The sequence below is a fragment of the Trichechus manatus genome, unplaced genomic scaffold (genome assembly GCF_000243295.1).
Source record: "Trichechus manatus latirostris isolate Lorelei unplaced genomic scaffold, TriManLat1.0 scaffold00039, whole genome shotgun sequence".
In the NCBI taxonomy this organism is placed as follows: Eukaryota; Metazoa; Chordata; class Mammalia; order Sirenia; family Trichechidae; genus Trichechus; species Trichechus manatus.
The window spans coordinates 13092727-13102207 of NW_004443975.1; the positions used below are offsets into that span (position 1 = coordinate 13092727).

Here is a 9481-nt window from a genome sequence, read left to right on the forward strand (position 1 = left end):
GAACTGTATGGTATGCAGCTACCATTATTGAACATTTTGATCAAAGATTCCATAGAAGAATCCTGATCAAAAGGGGAGAAATGCAGAACAGAATTTCTAATTCTCATGTACTCCAGACTTCCTGGAGCCATGGAGGGTGGATGAACCCCTGAAATTATTGCCCTGAGATAATCTTTAAACCTTAAACCAAAAATATCCCCTGAAGTCTTTTTAAAACCAAACAATTGTTTAGCTTAACTAGTAAAAGAGGTCTGCCTTGAGCATTACGCTCTTTTAAGAACTAACTATAAGGGATGAAACTGACAAAAGCAACTTAAAAGATTAGATAGGAACTTTAGAGGGCAGTGAGTTTATGCTAATGGGGAAGGAACAACTCAGAAAAGGAGGGTGAGAATGGTTGTACAACTCAAAGAATGTAATCAATATCACTAAATTGTACATGTAGAAACTGTTGAATTGCTGTATGTTTTGCTGTGTGTATTTTCAACAACGAAATAAATAGAACAAAAAATCATATATGTTCAAAGACTAAACTCCAAAGCAAAATTATAAATGTAAGCAATATTAGATCTCAGGAAATTTTTAAACCAAGTTTTCAACTATTCTAGGTTTAAGTGGTGACATTTCATTTTGAGAGCCAGGAGAGGCAAGTATGTTGGAATCTGTAATTCCAATGATTTGTCTTCTCCATTCTTTAGAGACACGCATGTAAAAATTAGTGCTAGGGGAACAAAAAAAACCAATACATGTCTTAGAATAACCTCTAAAGATTCTTGTGTCTCCCAGAGAATAAGACATAGCCAGGTCCAAAGAACTATCACTTTGTCACACTTCTCTGCAGAAAATATTACACAAAATTATCCAGAGATGATCTGCTTCTAAGCCCTAAAAGGAGTATTAGCTACCTAGCTATCATCGATCCAAAGCCAGCTCTGCTTCAACACAAGCTTGTCTAAGTATTAGATGTGTAGAAGACAAAGCTGAAAAGGACTGCTAATAAATGGGTCAGAAAATTAAGACCAAAATAGATCTTCACAAACTGAAATTCTGGGCTGCTAAAACACAGGCAAATTAAAATTTAACAGGAGTAAATGTGAAGTTCCACATTTCAGTTAAAAAATCAGTTATACAAGTAGAGGGGGCCAGACTATGAAAATTAGTCTGGTTCCTACAGAATTCTGAGACCTTTGGCTTACCAAAACTTTCATATAAGAACATGATGTATCTGCTTACATGCTAGTACAATTTTGGACTTCAACAATAGAATAGTATGGTATCCACCCTGCAGGAAGTAATAGCTCCACTATTTGTTGCCTTGGCCAGACATCTAAAACATACAGGCTATTATGGAAGTCGGATTCTCAGGATACTGACAACATGCTGCTGCCAGGTGCTGTCAAGTCAATTCTGACTCATAGGGACTCCATGTGACAGAGTAAAACTGCCCCATGGGGTTTTCTAGGCTGTAATCTTTATAGGAACAGAGCGCCAGGTCTTTCTTCTGTGAGTCTGAACCGCCAACCTTTTGATTAGCAGCCCAGCACTTAACTGTTGGGCTCCTTACTCACAATTTAATTCATCCAAAATAAGGTGATGAGGATGGTGCGAGATCAGGGTATTAGCATTCTTTAACCTGGAGAAGAGACAGTTATCTTTAAATATGTGACAAAATTTTACGTAGCAAAGAGAGAATAGATATTCTGTGTTGCTCTGGATGATACAACTAGAACCAGGTTGCATAAAAAGGAAGTGAACGCCCTGTTACTGCAAGTATTCCTGCAAGGGCCATACGACGGTGGGACGAGATAGTGTGTGAGGTACTCAAATTCGGTAGAAGATTGGCTTAAGTGGCCACTACAGGTTCATTCCAATTCTATAATGCTATTATTTTAAGTGCAGAAGAGAAAGAAAAGTTGGGTCAGCAAACATTTTATTTCCCTAATAGCAAGTTTGGTTGGTAAAAAGGACAGAGACTGAAAAAGTCAAAGTGATTCTAAAGTACATTAAAATATACATGATATGTAAAGATCTACACATGAGAACAGTGGAAAAGGGAACTGATTTACTGTTAGAAGACCTAGGTTGCATCCCAGTTCTGACACAGCCTAGCTCTATAGGACCCTGGGCAAACCACTTAACCTTTCTGGAGTTTTTCCCATCTCTGAAATGGAGACACCACCTGTTCTGCCCTAAGAATCAAATGACCACAAGATAAATACTTTGTAAATAATTTACACATAAATTTTCTATGTTGTTACTCTACATTAGTCACACTCTTTCAAGCTTTGCTCGCCACACTTTGAAAAGGGTGTGAAAAACCTAGAATCTTGAAAGATCAACCAAGGAGGGAAAAAAAAATCAAACCCATTACTGTCAAGCTGATTCCAACTCATGGCAAGCCCGTGTGTTTCAGACTAGAAATGACCCCCACAGGGTATTCTTGGCTGTAATCTTTATGGAAGCAGATCACCAGGCCTTTCTTCCATGGAGCTGCTGGGTAGGTTTGAACCACCAACCTTTTGGTTAGCAGTCAAGCACAAACCATTTGCACCACCTTGTGAACTGACTAGACAGAAAGTATATTACAGGTAGAAACCTTAAAGGAATTAAGATAGTCTTACCTGAGGAAAGTTAACAAGGTATTTATTACAGAACAGGTTAAGTGTTCCTGAAAGGGATGTTGTTCGGTTGTTTTCTATAAACAGAGAATAAAGACTAAGAAGAAGTGGACTTAAAAGATACAAGATGAATATAAGACTACATACGCAAGATTTCAGAGGCAGGGGTGGGGGGAATGCTAAGGAAGAACCTTTACATGCTTGTTTTGAGGATCAAATGAAAACATACAAACTAAAAAGCAACAAACAGACATTAGGAGTTTTTATTCTTGCTTGTTAGGATAAGACCCTGGAAGAGGCTATGGAGGTTTAAGAATCAAAACCCACCTGTTCTGGACTGGTCAACATTTACCATCTTCAAGGGGGTTAAACAGATCATCTTCCAAGGTCCTTTCTAGCTCTAGGATTCAGTGAATTAGAGCCAATACATAACTTTATTAGAGAAACAAAGCTGACAGATCAGCTGAGTATGCTTTATATACGTGTTCTGCTTTAACCAAAAGTATTCTTGTTCTCAAGTGATAAAGCAAATGTGGTAAAATCTTAAAAACTGGATCTGGATAAAGGGCATCCAAGTGTTCCTTGTACTATCTTTATCTTTGCAACTTCATTCAACTACGTACTACAAAATAGCCATTACTTAGGTTTAAAATATTGGGAGTTAACCCTGATACTATTATCTATACAGTCACAAAGTTCTTGTGGAAAAGTCTAGAACTTGATTATGCATCACCTCCTCAGAACTGCCTTTCCCCCCGCCCCCCAATTCGAATTCACTCGTATCTAGTGTTTGTTCTTCTCCTATCTACAGTGTTCTCGTCAAGTCTCCATGCCTTCACCTTCTCAATTTTGAAAATGTTGTTGCTGTTAGTTGCTGTCGAGTCGATTCCAATTCTGACCTATACCAATACTAAAACAAACTTCAATACTTGTTCTTCTATTCACATCTCAACCCTCCCTCAAACCTCTTCTTGATTCCTTATTACCATGTAATCTCTGACTTCAAGAGTCTCTCTGCCAGGTCATTCTTGTGAGAGGTGGGAAGGGTTTGCCCCAGGTGCATGCAGTAAGGGGATGCACTGCCTGTAGAGAATTAAAAACAGTAATAAAACCAACTAAAAGTCTGTCTGCTTTTTATTATCATTATGTTCTAGAAATTCTAAACAACCTCAATGCTAAGACATTCCTCTGACCGTAGCAGACAGCTCCCATGATCACCCCTCACTACTCCACTGGTAATGGTCAACCTCCCCCATCCCCACCCAAATTTTTTATGCAACCGTTCTTCCTTTTCTTAGGTTCTCAAACCAAATAAAACTAACCACGAAGGCTAAGAGTAATCCGTGTATTTTCTACACTATTTGCAATTATGAGGCATATCATTCCGCTGTAACAGAAAAGTTCACATATCATTTAATGTGATACCTCCCTGTCAGGAAAACTAAGGGAAGTCCCTGTATATACAGCAGAGCCCATTTCTACATCTGATCCATGATGGTTTAGTATTAAAACCATTGTAAAAATCAACAATGATCTGAACAAGTATTTCACAGCCATAACTGCAAGCCTAGAAGCTGGGAAATGGGCTAAGATTTATGGGATTAGACTCAGCTGAATGGACAGGGCCCTACTAACAGGACTGCAGTCCTATCTGGCTGCTCTGATGCCCTGATGAGTCACTTTGAGGTCCAGGTCCTCTTGGTCACTATGAAAGAAAATGCCTAAACACAGCAGAGGAAAAGGGACAAAAAGGTGATGCTAAGAGCAGGGATGACTGCTTCAGTCAACCTTGCTGAGGGCCTTGCTCTGCTTCACGGGCAGCGTAGCAGCTGGGTGGTAGGTCAGCAGAAGATCCGTACAGTACTCTATTTGGTACCTCCCTGTGCAGAAGCTGTACCCCTCAGCTGTAACAAATTCGCCAGATTGTATCAATGACAGGGAATGGTTTTCTAACTAGAGTATACAGATACCAGAGAATGGACTATATAAAAATAAAATTGATAACCAGAAAATGTGGAACCAAAATAATCAATATGCCAAATTACTTTATTTATTACGAACTGATGATTAAGGAGAATAAAATGTGTAAGCTGTGTATATGAAGAAAGAGTCTTCGTTATTGCTGTTTTAATAGATCTTCCAATGCACAGACACATATTTCACTGTAGCAGAAATAAAAAAGAAATAGTAAATCCACAAGAATAACTAGCAATTTGCCAAACCCTAATAAAAAATGTGATTATTAGTTAAACAGTAAAATACAACTAAACCCAAAAGAATAATAACACATAGAATTTATCTAGAGAGAAAGCTCAGAAACTTATTCTACCATTAGAACAAAGAACAAAAATTCCAAAGATTATACACAACACAGGGCAATCAAATTTCAAACATACCTTTCAGATATATAACCAGAAACTTGCTGCAGAAGGCAGGCACTTTTATTATGTCTCAACAAGCACTTCCTCCAACCATGAATTAAAGCCTGAAGACTTACACACTTTTTCAACGGCTTTATTTCCCAAAAACTGAGATAAAGAAGGAAAATGTATTTTTAAACCACAACTGTATGGAAAAATAAGAACTAGCCTTACTAGCTAAGCAGTCTTGTCTACTCTAAAAAAATAAATTTAAAGTAAGACATACACAGAAATCAACATAGCAGTTAATTCAGTGACTTTAGAGATCAGTGTCATTTCATTCTCTAAATTGAAAAATTATTCAATACGCTCATCTACATTTTAAATCATTGTTTATGTTTATGCTTCACTTTTGCAAATATCAGCTGTGCCCCTAAACATAAGGAAACTGTAACAGCCCTCTTACTCAGCACAGCTCTTCAAGGCCATCAAGAGTTAACGAGCTAGCAAGACAATGAGGCACCAATGAGTATCAAATATTCTAGTTTACTTGAGTGAATTCAAGTCAGACCAATATCAGATCTAAAAGTCATCAACAGGGCACTTTCAAAAAATGAAAAAATTCAACACTTGAAAGATCAAACAGCTGAAACAAGCGAAACAATCATCAGCTATCACTCTCCACCACCGACAGTGTTAGGATTCTTCCTAAATACCTTACACAAACCAAGACCAAACTCATTGCCTTTGAGTCGATTCTGACTCATAGTAAACCTACAGGACAGAGCACAACTGCCCCATAGGGTTTCCAAGGAGCACTGATGGATTTGCACTGCCGACCTTTTGGTTAGCAGCCAATCTCTTAACCACTGTGCCACCAGTTCATGGTAAAAATCTAACTCATTTATCACCTACTTATATAATGTAGATTAGGAAGTACATATTAACTGCAGCCTATAAAACATAAATCAAATGTAGACAACAACTAAAATTGATAATAATTACCTCCTGGTAAAGATCAAAACAAGCCTGCATACTACGCACTGGCCATTAAGAAAAACTAAATGTGCCAATGTGTATATAACAACAGATTTCACTGTTTTTTAAAAGTACTTCCAAAGGCATATATATAGATTTCCCTGCAGTAGAAATAAAAAGGAACAGTAAATTCTTAGGAATTGCTAGTAGTTTGCTACACCCTAATCTAAAATTGTCCTTCCTGGTTAAGCTTAAAAACTAAACCCAATAGGATAAGTTTTAGAAAAAATGTGTTAGAAAGTTGGGCACGTAAACAACGAGCTGTAACGGCAAACACTGACAGCACTGGCTTTCCACGCGATGATCACTAAGGTTTTAAACGCATTTAGGAGTTCATCCCCTGACAGAGGAAATAAGACAATCTAAACTCTGCAGAGTAAAGTCCAAAAGGAAAACTTTGGTTGACTTGCTTGTATGACAGGGAACTTTAAAGTACTATCAATTTGACAAAGAAAAGCACCTAAGTTGGGTCTGGGTGAGGAAGAGTTTTAAGTTTTCCCTGGAGTGTAAAATATTTCCCCGAAATTCACACAGTGGGGGAAACACATTTTAAAAAGCCACATTAATTAACTGCAAGTCAAACAATACAGAGTTCAGCACCCAATAGGTGGCTAGCCATCCTTCTGATCCGTTAGGTCAAGGTGCCCTTCTCATCTACGCCCCTCACAGAAGGACTGTCTCCTATTTATTCTCTCCATGGAAGCCAATCTTTACCATTTCGTGCCACCTTCACAGGCAATCCGCCGGGACCCGAGACACTCCCCCTACTCGGGGCTGCTTCCCTCCGAGATGCATCTCTGCCCAGTGTCATCCGCAACCCTAGCTTCAGGCCCGTTCGGCCTCAGGGTCCCCGGTACCTCCCTCCTCAGCCCCTCACCGCTGCCCCAAGGGGTGGTCTCCCCTTCCCTGGCCACCGCTCCTGGCCCCCTCTCTCAGCCTCGGGATCCCGGCTCTCAGGGAGTCCAGACTCTCTCATCCCTACCCGTTCTCCCCGTCCCGCGGCGCCGGGCGACAGCGGGGCCAAGAGGCATCCACTGAAGAGGCAATTGCCTGGGACCTTCCGACTCCGAACTCACCTCCAGTCCCGGCTCTCGGATCTTGGCCCGGAGCCGGGCTTCCGCCTCGCGCCGGAAGGCGTTCGCGCGCGCGACCGGAAGTCCCGCCTTCACTTGCTCCCTGCCCGCTTGCTAGCAGGGTTCCCGCAGGGAGCACCTGGAGGAGCTGAGAGAGTAGGAGGGGTCGCTGGCAGTAGTCGGAGGCACTTAGCCTGAAAAGGTGGCATGCCTGAGTCTCCTTTTTCCCGCGTTCCTTCTCTTTTTCAGTCAGCAACTCTGCAAACGCTTGACCAAGCGCCTACCTATTCTATTCAAGCCCTGTGAGGAACAAGAGGACTCAGACACTGACCCCTGCCCTCACTAGTTGGAAATTGACATAAATAAAAACAAAGGTTAATCACACTACGCGGTGATTTTTCTTCCTTCATCCATTAATTGAACAAACTTGCATTACATTGTATATATCACTCCTTCCACAACCAGGCACTGCCGTAGGTGCTGGAAATATATCGGTAAACGGGCGGAAGTGTAAACTCAAGACAGTGAACTATGCATAGAATAAATCAGACAGCAGCCCGTCCCTCGGAAGCTTAGTGTGGTATGGTGGAGTGTAGGGAGCTAGGCAGAAAAGGCTTTCTAGAGATAGTGACCCTTCTGTTAACATGGAACTAAACAATAAATAAAGCTAGGGGGCAGACAAGATTGTGAAGGACATGCGGAGCGGAAGGATGCCAGGGAGTGAGTTTGGTTTGTTGAGGGGCACAGTCAATTTAGCAAGGCCTGAGATCATGGAGGCAAGGCCAAAGCATGAAGACTATTGTACATGATGCTAAGAAATTTGGACTTTAGCCTGCGTGTTCCAGGAAAACAATGGGGTTTTCTAGGGGAATAAACAAAAAGTGAGTCATGAGGTTGACTAGGATGGTTGACCTGGTCATCAAAGAAAAATAAGAACTTGAAAGATCATGGATATAACATTTTACCCTAAAGGGTGCTTTCTCAAACTGCCATACCCCATTGTAAAGACAATGGATGACTACCAAACCAAAACAAACCCATTGCTGTCAAGTCAATTGCAACTCATAGCGACCCTAAACCAAAATCAAACCAAACCCGTTGCTGCGGAGTAGATTCCAACTCATACTGACCCTACAGGACAGAGTAGAACTGCCCCATAGGGTTTCCAAGGAGCGGCTGGTGGATTAGAAATGCCAACCTTTTGGTTAGCAGCTGAGCTCTTACCACAGTGCCACCAGAGCTCATACTTCTCAGGTTGCCCTGTGTTCTAGGGTGACCAGCTGTCCTGGTTTGCCCAGGATGGAGGGATATCTCATGATGCTGGACTTTTGGTGCTTAAACTGGGACAGTCTTGGGGAAACTAGGAAAAGTTGGTCACCCTATCATATCCTCATAGTCCAAAAATTGGCACATCCTAAACTGGGCCATTTAGAATCGTTCTCCCAGGAACTTCAAACATGGAATAGGGAAACACAGAGAGAAGACAGACATTAGAGCTGAGATATACAAACGGCAGGGCCCTAAAGAGAAGATCTATAAGTACCTTTGCCAAGGACCCTGGACCTGCCCTGTTTCCTTTGATTACATGAGATATCTTTATATACTTCCAATACACTTTCTGCTTAAGTAGACAAAGAAGGCATCTAGTGCTTGCAATCAAAATAATCTTAAGGAGCATACCCATACCACATCCTTTTTTAAGATAATCTGCATCCAGAGCTCCTACTGAATAGCCAGAGTTGAATAACCCATACTCATTGCCACAGCAAACTGGACCAGATGTGCACACTTAGTCCATACAGGGCTAAGACGGTCTCTCATGCATGGATTTTGAAGTTTGCATACAAAGCTCCACTTGGTCTCTCCTGCATGCTTAGACAGAAATGTCACGTAAACCTAGGATTGAATTAGACATAAGCAAGATGTCTAAAGCTGGTGGAGGAAAAAAGGAGAGGAACAGGAGGGAGGAAGAGGAAGTAGGGATGAGAAGGAGAAGAGAAAAGAGAAAAAATTATCTCTGAGGTGGTAATCTTAGTTTCCCATCTTCCCATTTTTGATCCCCAATTTCTTGTAAGGTCCAGCTAAACTTCCTGTGTCCTTAAACTCTATGAAAATTCTGTGTCATTCCAGTAAATTTCTTCATTTTTCTTAGGTTAATTTTAGTAGGTTTCTGTTCCTAGTAATCAAACACTAAGGCATCAACTCACCAAGACACAAGGTAGCCTCCTCACTCAATAATACCTCTCTTCTCACCAGAATTCTGGGCCAGCTTCTCCCCGCAGGCCAATGACAAGAGGAGAATTTGCACACCTCCACTGCTTCTGGCCCCTTCAGGAAAACCGTCACAATAACCAAGGAGTTCAATAACTTTAGTGTTAAAATCATGTGGGCG

The 9481-nt window shown here is 41.0% G+C and overlaps 1 long non-coding RNA gene across 1 annotated transcript; it reads right to left on the reverse strand.

Annotated features, from left to right (window-relative positions):
* Window positions 1-479: 479 nt before the first annotated feature.
* Window positions 480-7140, reverse strand: LOC111820477 (uncharacterized). Its single transcript, XR_002824033.1, has 3 exons — window positions 7093-7140; window positions 5015-5146; window positions 480-4780 (listed from the first exon to the last, which is right to left on the reverse strand). It is a non-coding gene; the product is annotated as an uncharacterized LOC111820477 (long non-coding RNA).
* Window positions 7141-9481: the final 2341 nt, after the last annotated feature.